Source organism: Tenrec ecaudatus, chromosome 11 (genome assembly GCF_050624435.1).
Source record: "Tenrec ecaudatus isolate mTenEca1 chromosome 11, mTenEca1.hap1, whole genome shotgun sequence".
Lineage (NCBI taxonomy): Eukaryota > Metazoa > Chordata > Mammalia > Afrosoricida > Tenrecidae > Tenrec > Tenrec ecaudatus.
The window spans coordinates 13,010,195-13,022,238 of record NC_134540.1 but is presented as its reverse complement, the minus strand read 5'-3'; the positions used below and the strand labels follow the sequence as shown (position 1 = coordinate 13,022,238).

At 70.1% G+C, this 12,044-nt stretch overlaps 7 non-coding genes across 7 annotated transcripts; all 7 read right to left on the bottom strand.

Annotated features, from left to right (window-relative positions):
* Positions 1-1,229: 1,229 nt before the first annotated feature.
* LOC142462088 (5S ribosomal RNA) lies at positions 1,230-1,348 on the bottom strand. Its single transcript, XR_012787229.1, has one exon. It is a non-coding gene; the product is annotated as a 5S ribosomal RNA (ribosomal RNA).
* A 1,600-nt stretch (positions 1,349-2,948) lies between these two features.
* On the bottom strand, positions 2,949-3,067 carry LOC142462087 (5S ribosomal RNA). The gene has a single exon (XR_012787228.1). It is a non-coding gene; the product is annotated as a 5S ribosomal RNA (ribosomal RNA).
* Positions 3,068-4,651: 1,584 nt separating this feature from the next.
* Positions 4,652-4,770, bottom strand: LOC142462085 (5S ribosomal RNA). The gene has a single exon (XR_012787227.1). It is a non-coding gene; the product is annotated as a 5S ribosomal RNA (ribosomal RNA).
* A 1,594-nt stretch (positions 4,771-6,364) lies between these two features.
* LOC142462084 (5S ribosomal RNA) lies at positions 6,365-6,483 on the bottom strand. The gene has a single exon (XR_012787226.1). It is a non-coding gene; the product is annotated as a 5S ribosomal RNA (ribosomal RNA).
* Positions 6,484-8,068: 1,585 nt separating this feature from the next.
* Positions 8,069-8,187, bottom strand: LOC142462079 (5S ribosomal RNA). The gene has a single exon (XR_012787222.1). It is a non-coding gene; the product is annotated as a 5S ribosomal RNA (ribosomal RNA).
* A 1,589-nt stretch (positions 8,188-9,776) lies between these two features.
* Positions 9,777-9,895, bottom strand: LOC142462067 (5S ribosomal RNA). The gene has a single exon (XR_012787212.1). It is a non-coding gene; the product is annotated as a 5S ribosomal RNA (ribosomal RNA).
* Positions 9,896-11,491: 1,596 nt separating this feature from the next.
* LOC142462056 (5S ribosomal RNA) lies at positions 11,492-11,610 on the bottom strand. The gene has a single exon (XR_012787201.1). It is a non-coding gene; the product is annotated as a 5S ribosomal RNA (ribosomal RNA).
* Between the last annotated feature and the right edge of the window lie 434 nt (positions 11,611-12,044).

Genomic DNA, 12,044 nt, shown 5'->3' with positions numbered 1-12,044 from the left:
GCACAGGAGAGACAGACACACAGACACAGACAGCCACAGCGACGGGGGCGGGGGGCGTGGGGGCCGAGGGTGGTAGTCGGGGCTGGGGTCGGTGCCCTCCGGGCGGCGGCCTCACGCCCAGAGGGTGGCCAGTGACCAGTGGGTCAAGGTTTCCTCGGGACAGGGAGGGGGTGCCAAGGGACCCTGATCCCGGAAACAGTGGCCAGGGCCAGGGCTGGCTCACAGCTTTGTCAGAGGTGCCCATGGTGGAGGTGGAAACACACCGAGGTCCCGTTAGCCGTAGCCAGAGCGGCCAGGTTCCCTCCCGGAGAGTACCACCTGACTTGAGAGAGTGGTGGACTTGAGAGAGACAGGTCCCGCTGGCCGCCCCTTGCTCCCGCCCTTGCCCTTGCCCTTGCCCTTGCCCCTGCGCCTTGTGCCCTGCCCCTGCCCCTTCTCCTTGCGACCTGCCCACTGGCCCCTGTCCTCCCCCCAGGGCGCCTGCGCTTGGTCCGCAGAGGCCGGCAGGGGCTGGCGCGGCGGCTTTGCCCTGCATGTACCCCAAGCGCATCAATGGCAGGGGTCGCGGAGGGCCCCATGCCTAGTCAGAGATCTTCTAGACAAGGGCATCCTCCCTGGGTGGGGCAAGGGGTCAGGCAGGCCGCCGGCCGCGTGCGGACACAGCCCAGTTTCCCCCAGGTGTGGTCGGGCCTCACCGCCTCCTTCCTTCCTTCCTTCCTTCCTTCCTTCCTTCCTTCCTTCCTTCCTTCCTTCCTTCCTTCCTTCCTTCCTTCCTTCCTTCCTTCCTTCCCAGAGGCCACACCGAGGCCCTGAACCTGACGCCGTGGTTCCCCTTGGCCAGCAACCGCGTGGGTGAAGAGAGGTCAGAGCCCATGGTGCAGGAAGGAGCAGGTGGCCGCACCTGCTGTGGCAGCCGCCGGCCCGCCAGGGTGGCAGAGCCCACCCCCACCCCTCGCGGGGCCGAGTCTGGGGGGTGCGGGGACCGCCAAGTGTGGAGGAGCGGTCCCCGGAGAGGGTGGGTATGAGGCGGGACGGTGCGGGCACTGCGGTTGGTGCCCCAGGCAGGTCCTGGGCAGGGGGCGCGGGGCCTGCTGGTGCCTAAGGAGACAGAGACACAGAGCCGGGGGAGAGAGGGGGACGGAGGGGTGCTGGACCCTCAGGGGAGCCGGAGGTCTGCTGCGGCGCCGCAGGGCGTGGCCGTGGCCGTGGGGGGCCGGCGAGTGGCAAAAAGCCTACAGCACCCGGTATTCCCAGGCGGTCTCCCATCCAAGTACTAACCAGGCCCGACCCTGCTTAGCTTCCGAGATCAGACGAGATCGGGCGCGTTCAGGGTGGTATGGCCGTAGACGCTTGCAGCCTCCTCCTGCTGGCCCTAAGAGCCTGCCGCCGCCGCCGCCGCCGCCGCCGCCGCCGCCGCCGCCCGCCCTCCTGCGCTCCCACGGCCTTGGCCCGACCACCCGACACAACCCGCGCGCCGTGCCTGCGCCTCGCCTAAGCTGCCCACCTGCCCGCCTGCCTGCCCTGGCCCCCGCTTTGTCCGCCTCCCTGCCTACGTGTTCCCATGCCGCCGCCGCCGCCGCCTCTACCACCCCGCTCCTCGGGGCTCCACTCCTGCCGCGGCCTGCACAGCCCACACTCACGAGACAGGGACGGGGTGCCAGGGCCAGGGGCTCAGGTGGCTGCGAGGGGAAGGGTCGCTCGCGGTGCTCCTGTGCACAGGAGAGACAGACACACAGACACAGACAGCCACAGCGACGGGGGCGGGGGGCGTGGGGGCCGAGGGTGGTAGTCGGGGCTGGGGTCGGTGCCCTCCGGGCGGCGGCCTCACGCCCAGAGGGTGGCCAGTGACCAGTGGGTCAAGGTTTCCTCGGGACAGGGAGGGGGTGCCAAGGGACCCTGATCCCGGAAACAGTGGCCAGGGCCAGGGCTGGCTCACAGCTTTGTCAGAGGTGCCCATGGTGGAGGTGGAAACACACCGAGGTCCCGTTAGCCGTGGCCAGAGCGGCCAGGTTCCCTCCCGGAGAGTACCACCTGACTTGAGAGAGTGGTGGACTTGAGAGAGACAGGTCCCGCTGGCCGCCCCTTGCTCCCGCCCTTGCCCTTGCCCTTGCCCTTGCCCTTGCCCCTGCGCCTTGTGCCCTGCCCCTGCCCCTTCTCCTTGCGACCTGCCCACTGGCCCCTGTCCTCCCCCCAGGGCGCCTGCGCTTGGTCCGCAGAGGCCGGCAGGGGCTGGCGCGGCGGCTTTGCCCTGCATGTACCCCAAGCGCATCAATGGCAGGGGTCGCGGAGGGCCCCATGCCTAGTCAGAGATCTTCTAGACAAGGGCATCCTCCCTGGGTGGGGCAAGGGGTCAGGCAGGCCGCCGGCCGCGTGCGGACACAGCCCAGTTTCCCCCAGGTGTGGTCGGGCCTCACCGCCTCCTTCCTTCCTTCCTTCCTTCCTTCCTTCCTTCCTTCCTTCCTTCCTTCCTTCCTTCCTTCCTTCCTTCCTTCCTTCCTTCCTTCCTTCCCAGAGGCCACACCGAGGCCCTGAACCTGACGCCGTGGTTCCCCTTGGCCAGCAACCGCGTGGGTGAAGAGAGGTCAGAGCCCATGGTGCAGGAAGGAGCAGGTGGCCGCACCTGCTGTGGCAGCCGCCGGCCCGCCAGGGTGGCAGAGCCCACCCCCACCCCTCGCGGGGCCGAGTCTGGGGGGTGCGGGGACCGCCAAGTGTGGAGGAGCGGTCCCCGGAGAGGGTGGGTATGAGGCGGGACGGTGCGGGCACTGCGGTTGGTGCCCCAGGCAGGTCCTGGGCAGGGGGCGCGGGGCCTGCTGGTGCCTAAGGAGACAGAGACACAGAGCCGGGGGAGAGAGGGGGACGGAGGGGTGCTGGACCCTCAGGGGAGCCGGAGGTCTGCTGCGGCGCCGCAGGGCGTGGCCGTGGCCGTGGGGGGCCGGCGAGTGGCAAAAAGCCTACAGCACCCGGTATTCCCAGGCGGTCTCCCATCCAAGTACTAACCAGGCCCGACCCTGCTTAGCTTCCGAGATCAGACGAGATCGGGCGCGTTCAGGGTGGTATGGCCGTAGACGCTTGCAGCCTCCTCCTGTTGGCCCTAAGAGCCTGCCGCCGCCGCCGCCGCCGCCGCCGCCGCCGCCGCCGCCGCCCGCCCTCCTGCGCTCCCACGGCCTTGGCCCGACCACCCGACACAACCCGCGCGCCGTGCCTGCGCCTCGCCTAAGCTGCCCACCTGCCCGCCTGCCTGCCCTGGCCCCCGCTTTGTCCGCCTCCCTGCCTACGTGTTCCCATGCCGCCGCCGCCGCCGCCTCTACCACCCCGCTCCTCGGGGCTCCACTCCTGCCGCGGCCTGCACAGCCCACACTCACGAGACAGGGACGGGGTGCCAGGGCCAGGGGCTCAGGTGGCTGCGAGGGGAAGGGTCGCTCGCGGTGCTCCTGTGCACAGGAGAGACAGACACACAGACACAGACAGCCACAGCGACGGGGGCGGGGGGCGTGGGGGCCGAGGGTGGTAGTCGGGGCTGGGGTCGGTGCCCTCCGGGCGGCGGCCTCACGCCCAGAGGGTGGCCAGTGACCAGTGGGTCAAGGTTTCCTCGGGACAGGGAGGGGGTGCCAAGGGACCCTGATCCCGGAAACAGTGGCCAGGGCCAGGGCTGGCTCACAGCTTTGTCAGAGGTGCCCATGGTGGAGGTGGAAACACACCGAGGTCCCGTTAGCCGTGGCCAGAGCGGCCAGGTTCCCTCCCGGAGAGTACCACCTGACTTGAGAGAGTGGTGGACTTGAGAGAGACAGGTCCCGCTGGCCGCCCCTTGCTCCCGCCCTTGCCCTTGCCCTTGCCCTTGCCCTTGCCCCTGCGCCTTGTGCCCTGCCCCTGCCCCTTCTCCTTGCGACCTGCCCACTGGCCCCTGTCCTCCCCCCAGGGCGCCTGCGCTTGGTCCGCAGAGGCCGGCAGGGGCTGGCGCGGCGGCTTTGCCCTGCATGTACCCCAAGCGCATCAATGGCAGGGGTCGCGGAGGGCCCCATGCCTAGTCAGAGATCTTCTAGACAAGGGCATCCTCCCTGGGTGGGGCAAGGGGTCAGGCAGGCCGCCGGCCGCGTGCGGACACAGCCCAGTTTCCCCCAGGTGTGGTCGGGCCTCACCGCCTCCTTCCTTCCTTCCTTCCTTCCTTCCTTCCTTCCTTCCTTCCTTCCTTCCTTCCTTCCTTCCTTCCTTCCCAGAGGCCACACCGAGGCCCTGAACCTGACGCCGTGGTTCCCCTTGGCCAGCAACCGCGTGGGTGAAGAGAGGTCAGAGCCCATGGTGCAGGAAGGAGCAGGTGGCCGCACCTGCTGTGGCAGCCGCCGGCCCGCCAGGGTGGCAGAGCCCACCCCCACCCCTCGCGGGGCCGAGTCTGGGGGGTGCGGGGACCGCCAAGTGTGGAGGAGCGGTCCCCGGAGAGGGTGGGTATGAGGCGGGACGGTGCGGGCACTGCGGTTGGTGCCCCAGGCAGGTCCTGGGCAGGGGGCGCGGGGCCTGCTGGTGCCTAAGGAGACAGAGACACAGAGCCGGGGGAGAGAGGGGGACGGAGGGGTGCTGGACCCTCAGGGGAGCCGGAGGTCTGCTGCGGCGCTCGCAGGGCGTGGCCGTGGCCGTGGGGGGCCGGCGAGTGGCAAAAAGCCTACAGCACCCGGTATTCCCAGGCGGTCTCCCATCCAAGTACTAACCAGGCCCGACCCTGCTTAGCTTCCGAGATCAGACGAGATCGGGCGCGTTCAGGGTGGTATGGCCGTAGACGCTTGCAGCTTCCTCCTGCTGGCCCTAAGAGCCTGCCGCCGCCGCCGCCGCCGCCGCCGCCGCCGCCGCCCGCCCTCCTGCGCTCCCACGGGCCTTGGCCCGACCACCCGACACAACCCGCGCGCCGTGCCTGCGCCTCGCCTAAGCTGCCCACCTGCCCGCCTGCCTGCCCTGGCCCCCGCTTTGTCCGCCTCCCTGCCTACGTGTTCCCATGCCGCCGCCGCCGCCGCCTCTACCACCCCGCTCCTCGGGGCTCCACTCCTGCCGCGGCCTGCACAGCCCACACTCACGAGACAGGGACGGGGTGCCAGGGCCAGGGGCTCAGGTGGCTGCGAGGGGAAGGGTCGCTCGCGGTGCTCCTGTGCACAGGAGAGACAGACACACAGACACAGACAGCCACAGCGACGGGGGCGGGGGGCGTGGGGGCCGAGGGTGGTAGTCGGGGCTGGGGTCGGTGCCCTCCGGGCGGCGGCCTCACGCCCAGAGGGTGGCCAGTGACCAGTGGGTCAAGGTTTCCTCGGGACAGGGAGGGGGTGCCAAGGGACCCTGATCCCGGAAACAGTGGCCAGGGCCAGGGCTGGCTCACAGCTTTGTCAGAGGTGCCCATGGTGGAGGTGGAAACACACCGAGGTCCCGTTAGCCGTGGCCAGAGCGGCCAGGTTCCCTCCCGGAGAGTACCACCTGACTTGAGAGAGTGGTGGACTTGAGAGAGACAGGTCCCGCTGGCCGCCCCTTGCTCCCGCCCTTGCCCTTGCCCTTGCCCTTGCCCTTGCCCCTGCGCCTTGTGCCCTGCCCCTGCCCCTTCTCCTTGCGACCTGCCCACTGGCCCCTGTCCTCCCCCCAGGGCGCCTGCGCTTGGTCCGCAGAGGCCGGCAGGGGCTGGCGCGGCGGCTTTGCCCTGCATGTACCCCAAGCGCATCAATGGCAGGGGTCGCGGAGGGCCCCATGCCTAGTCAGAGATCTTCTAGACAAGGGCATCCTCCCTGGGTGGGGCAAGGGGTCAGGCAGGCCGCCGGCCGCGTGCGGACACAGCCCAGTTTCCCCCAGGTGTGGTCGGGCCTCACCGCCTCCTTCCTTCCTTCCTTCCTTCCTTCCTTCCTTCCTTCCTTCCTTCCTTCCTTCCTTCCTTCCTTCCTTCCTTCCTTCCTTCCTTCCCAGAGGCCACACCGAGGCCCTGAACCTGACGCCGTGGTTCCCCTTGGCCAGCAACCGCGTGGGTGAAGAGAGGTCAGAGCCCATGGTGCAGGAAGGAGCAGGTGGCCGCACCTGCTGTGGCAGCCGCCGGCCCGCCAGGGTGGCAGAGCCCACCCCCACCCCTCGCGGGGCCGAGTCTGGGGGGTGCGGGGACCGCCAAGTGTGGAGGAGCGGTCCCCGGAGAGGGTGGGTATGAGGCGGGACGGTGCGGGCACTGCGGTTGGTGCCCCAGGCAGGTCCTGGGCAGGGGGCGCGGGGCCTGCTGGTGCCTAAGGAGACAGAGACACAGAGCCGGGGGAGAGAGGGGGACGGAGGGGTGCTGGACCCTCAGGGGAGCCGGAGGTCTGCTGCGGCGCCGCAGGGCGTGGCCGTGGCCGTGGGGGGCCGGCGAGTGGCAAAAAGCCTACAGCACCCGGTATTCCCAGGCGGTCTCCCATCCAAGTACTAACCAGGCCCGACCCTGCTTAGCTTCCGAGATCAGACGAGATCGGGCGCGTTCAGGGTGGTATGGCCGTAGACGCTTGCAGCTTCCTCCTGCTGGCCCTAAGAGCCTGCCGCCGCCGCCGCCGCCGCCGCCGCCGCCGCCGCCCGCCCTCCTGCGCTCCCACGGGCCTTGGCCCGACCACCCGACACAACCCGCGCGCCGTGCCTGCGCCTCGCCTAAGCTGCCCACCTGCCCGCCTGCCTGCCCTGGCCCCCGCTTTGTCCGCCTCCCTGCCTACGTGTTCCCATGCCGCCGCCGCCGCCGCCTCTACCACCCCGCTCCTCGGGGCTCCACTCCTGCCGCGGCCTGCACAGCCCACACTCACGAGACAGGGACGGGGTGCCAGGGCCAGGGGCTCAGGTGGCTGCGAGGGGAAGGGTCGCTCGCGGTGCTCCTGTGCACAGGAGAGACAGACACACAGACACAGACAGCCACAGCGACGGGGGCGGGGGGCGTGGGGGCCGAGGGTGGTAGTCGGGGCTGGGGTCGGTGCCCTCCGGGCGGCGGCCTCACGCCCAGAGGGTGGCCAGTGACCAGTGGGTCAAGGTTTCCTCGGGACAGGGAGGGGGTGCCAAGGGACCCTGATCCCGGAAACAGTGGCCAGGGCCAGGGCTGGCTCACAGCTTTGTCAGAGGTGCCCATGGTGGAGGTGGAAACACACCGAGGTCCCGTTAGCCGTAGCCAGAGCGGCCAGGTTCCCTCCCGGAGAGTACCACCTGACTTGAGAGAGTGGTGGACTTGAGAGAGACAGGTCCCGCTGGCCGCCCCTTGCTCCCGCCCTTGCCCTTGCCCTTGCCCTTGCCCCTGCGCCTTGTGCCCTGCCCCTGCCCCTTCTCCTTGCGACCTGCCCACTGGCCCCTGTCCTCCCCCCAGGGCGCCTGCGCTTGGTCCGCAGAGGCCGGCAGGGGCTGGCGCGGCGGCTTTGCCCTGCATGTACCCCAAGCGCATCAATGGCAGGGGTCGCGGAGGGCCCCATGCCTAGTCAGAGATCTTCTAGACAAGGGCATCCTCCCTGGGTGGGGCAAGGGGTCAGGCAGGCCGCCGGCCGCGTGCGGACACAGCCCAGTTTCCCCCAGGTGTGGTCGGGCCTCACCGCCTCCTTCCTTCCTTCCTTCCTTCCTTCCTTCCTTCCTTCCTTCCTTCCTTCCTTCCTTCCTTCCTTCCTTCCTTCCTTCCTTCCCAGAGGCCACACCGAGGCCCTGAACCTGACGCCGTGGTTCCCCTTGGCCAGCAACCGCGTGGGTGAAGAGAGGTCAGAGCCCATGGTGCAGGAAGGAGCAGGTGGCCGCACCTGCTGTGGCAGCCGCCGGCCCGCCAGGGTGGCAGAGCCCACCCCCACCCCTCGCGGGGCCGAGTCTGGGGGGTGCGGGGACCGCCAAGTGTGGAGGAGCGGTCCCCGGAGAGGGTGGGTATGAGGCGGGACGGTGCGGGCACTGCGGTTGGTGCCCCAGGCAGGTCCTGGGCAGGGGGCGCGGGGCCTGCTGGTGCCTAAGGAGACAGAGACACAGAGCCGGGGGAGAGAGGGGGACGGAGGGGTGCTGGACCCTCAGGGGAGCCGGAGGTCTGCTGCGGCGCTCGCAGGGCGTGGCCGTGGCCGTGGGGGGCCGGCGAGTGGCAAAAAGCCTACAGCACCCGGTATTCCCAGGCGGTCTCCCATCCAAGTACTAACCAGGCCCGACCCTGCTTAGCTTCCGAGATCAGACGAGATCGGGCGCGTTCAGGGTGGTATGGCCGTAGACGCTTGCAGCCTCCTCCTGCTGGCCCTAAGAGCCTGCCGCCGCCGCCGCCGCCGCCGCCCGCCCGCCCTCCTGCGCTCCCGCGGGCCTTGGCCCGACCACCCGACACAACCCGCGCGCCGTGCCTGCGCCTCGCCTAAGCTGCCCACCTGCCCGCCTGCCTGCCCTGGCCCCCGCTTTGTCCGCCTCCCTGGCTACGTGTTCCCATGCCGCCGCCGCCGCCGCCTCTACCACCCCGCTCCTCGGGGCTCCACTCCTGCCGCGGCCTGCACAGCCCACACTCACGAGACAGGGACGGGGTGCCAGGGCCAGGGGCTCAGGTGGCTGCGAGGGGAAGGGTCGCTCGCGGTGCTCCTGTGCACAGGAGAGACAGACACACAGACACAGACAGCCACAGCGACGGGGGCGGGGGGCGTGGGGGCCGAGGGTGGTAGTCGGGGCTGGGGTCGGTGCCCTCCGGGCGGCGGCCTCACGCCCAGAGGGTGGCCAGTGACCAGTGGGTCAAGGTTTCCTCGGGACAGGGAGGGGGTGCCAAGGGACCCTGATCCCGGAAACAGTGGCCAGGGCCAGGGCTGGCTCACAGCTTTGTCAGAGGTGCCCATGGTGGAGGTGGAAACACACCGAGGTCCCGTTAGCCGTGGCCAGAGCGGCCAGGTTCCCTCCCGGAGAGTACCACCTGACTTGAGAGAGTGGTGGACTTGAGAGAGACAGGTCCCGCTGGCCGCCCCTTGCTCCCGCCCTTGCCCTTGCCCTTGCCCTTGCCCCTGCGCCTTGTGCCCTGCCCCTGCCCCTTCTCCTTGCGACCTGCCCACTGGCCCCTGTCCTCCCCCCAGGGCGCCTGCGCTTGGTCCGCAGAGGCCGGCAGGGGCTGGCGCGGCGGCTTTGCCCTGCATGTACCCCAAGCGCATCAATGGCAGGGGTCGCGGAGGGCCCCATGCCTAGTCAGAGATCTTCTAGACAAGGGCATCCTCCCTGGGTGGGGCAAGGGGTCAGGCAGGCCGCCGGCCGCGTGCGGACACAGCCCAGTTTCCCCCAGGTGTGGTCGGGCCTCACCGCCTCCTTCCTTCCTTCCTTCCTTCCTTCCTTCCTTCCTTCCTTCCTTCCTTCCTTCCTTCCTTCCTTCCTTCCTTCCTTCCTTCCTTCCTTCCTTCCCAGAGGCCACACCGAGGCCCTGAACCTGACGCCGTGGTTCCCCTTGGCCAGCAACCGCGTGGGTGAAGAGAGGTCAGAGCCCATGGTGCAGGAAGGAGCAGGTGGCCGCACCTGCTGTGGCAGCCGCCGGCCCGCCAGGGTGGCAGAGCCCACCCCCACCCCTCGCGGGGCCGAGTCTGGGGGGTGCGGGGACCGCCAAGTGTGGAGGAGCGGTCCCCGGAGAGGGTGGGTATGAGGCGGGACGGTGCGGGCACTGCGGTTGGTGCCCCAGGCAGGTCCTGGGCAGGGGGCGCGGGGCCTGCTGGTGCCTAAGGAGACAGAGACACAGAGCCGGGGGAGAGAGGGGGACGGAGGGGTGCTGGACCCTCAGGGGAGCCGGAGGTCTGCTGCGGCGCTCGCAGGGCGTGGCCGTGGCCGTGGGGGGCCGGCGAGTGGCAAAAAGCCTACAGCACCCGGTATTCCCAGGCGGTCTCCCATCCAAGTACTAACCAGGCCCGACCCTGCTTAGCTTCCGAGATCAGACGAGATCGGGCGCGTTCAGGGTGGTATGGCCGTAGACGCTTGCAGCTTCCTCCTGCTGGCCCTAAGAGCCTGCCGCCGCCGCCGCCGCCGCCGCCGCCGCCGCCGCCGCCCGCCCTCCTGCGCTCCCACGGGCCTTGGCCCGACCACCCGACACAACCCGCGCGCCGTGCCTGCGCCTCGCCTAAGCTGCCCACCTGCCCGCCTGCCTGCCCTGGCCCCCGCTTTGTCCGCCTCCCTGGCTACGTGTTCCCATGCCGCCGCCGCCGCCGCCTCTACCACCCCGCTCCTCGGGGCTCCACTCCTGCCGCGGCCTGCACAGCCCACACTCACGAGACAGGGACGGGGTGCCAGGGCCAGGGGCTCAGGTGGCTGCGAGGGGAAGGGTCGCTCGCGGTGCTCCTGTGCACAGGAGAGACAGACACACAGACACAGACAGCCACAGCGACGGGGGCGGGGGGCGTGGGGGCCGAGGGTGGTAGTCGGGGCTGGGGTCGGTGCCCTCCGGGCGGCGGCCTCACGCCCAGAGGGTGGCCAGTGACCAGTGGGTCAAGGTTTCCTCGGGACAGGGAGGGGGTGCCAAGGGACCCTGATCCCGGAAACAGTGGCCAGGGCCAGGGCTGGCTCACAGCTTTGTCAGAGGTGCCCATGGTGGAGGTGGAAACACACCGAGGTCCCGTTAGCCGTGGCCAGAGCGGCCAGGTTCCCTCCCGGAGAGTACCACCTGACTTGAGAGAGTGGTGGACTTGAGAGAGACAGGTCCCGCTGGCCGCCCCTTGCTCCCGCCCTTGCCCTTGCCCTTGCCCTTGCCCCTGCGCCTTGTGCCCTGCCCCTGCCCCTTCTCCTTGCGACCTGCCCACTGGCCCCTGTCCTCCCCCCAGGGCGCCTGCGCTTGGTCCGCAGAGGCCGGCAGGGGCTGGCGCGGCGGCTTTGCCCTGCATGTACCCCAAGCGCATCAATGGCAGGGGTCGCGGAGGGCCCCATGCCTAGTCAGAGATCTTCTAGACAAGGGCATCCTCCCTGGGTGGGGCAAGGGGTCAGGCAGGCCGCCGGCCGCGTGCGGACACAGCCCAGTTTCCCCCAGGTGTGGTCGGGCCTCACCGCCTCCTTCCTTCCTTCCTTCCTTCCTTCCTTCCTTCCTTCCTTCCTTCCTTCCTTCCTTCCTTCCTTCCTTCCTTCCTTCCTTCCTTCCTTCCCAGAGGCCACACCGAGGCCCTGAACCTGACGCCGTGGTTCCCCTTGGCCAGCAACCGCGTGGGTGAAGAGAGGTCAGAGCCCATGGTGCAGGAAGGAGCAGGTGGCCGCACCTGCTGTGGCAGCCGCCGGCCCGCCAGGGTGGCAGAGCCCACCCCCACCCCTCGCGGGGCCGAGTCTGGGGGGTGCGGGGACCGCCAAGTGTGGAGGAGCGGTCCCCGGAGAGGGTGGGTATGAGGCGGGACGGTGCGGGCACTGCGGTTGGTGCCCCAGGCAGGTCCTGGGCAGGGGGCGCGGGGCCTGCTGGTGCCTAAGGAGACAGAGACACAGAGCCGGGGGAGAGAGGGGGACGGAGGGGTGCTGGACCCTCAGGGGAGCCGGAGGTCTGCTGCGGCGCTCGCAGGGCGTGGCCGTGGCCGTGGGGGGCCGGCGAGTGGCAAAAAGCCTACAGCACCCGGTATTCCCAGGCGGTCTCCCATCCAAGTACTAACCAGGCCCGACCCTGCTTAGCTTCCGAGATCAGACGAGATCGGGCGCGTTCAGGGTGGTATGGCCGTAGACGCTTGCAGCTTCCTCCTGCTGGCCCTAAGAGCCTGCCGCCGCCGCCGCCGCCGCCGCCGCCGCCGCCGCCGCCCGCCCTCCTGCGCTCCCACGGGCCTTGGCCCGACCACCCGACACAACCCGCGCGCCGTGCCTGCGCCTCGCCTAAGCTGCCCACCTGCCCGCCTGCCTGCCCTGGCCCCCGCTTTGTCCGCCTCCCTGGCTACGTGTTCCCATGCCGCCGCCGCCGCCGCCTCTACCACCCCGCTCCTCGGGGCTCCACTCCTGCCGCGGCCTGCACAGCCCACACTCACGAGACAGGGACGGGGTGCCAGGGCCAGGGGCTCAGGTGGCTGCGAGGGGAAGGGTCGCTCGCGGTGCTCCTGTGCACAGGAGAGACAGACACACAGACACAGACAGCCACAGCGACGGGGGCGGGGGGCGTGGGGGCCGAG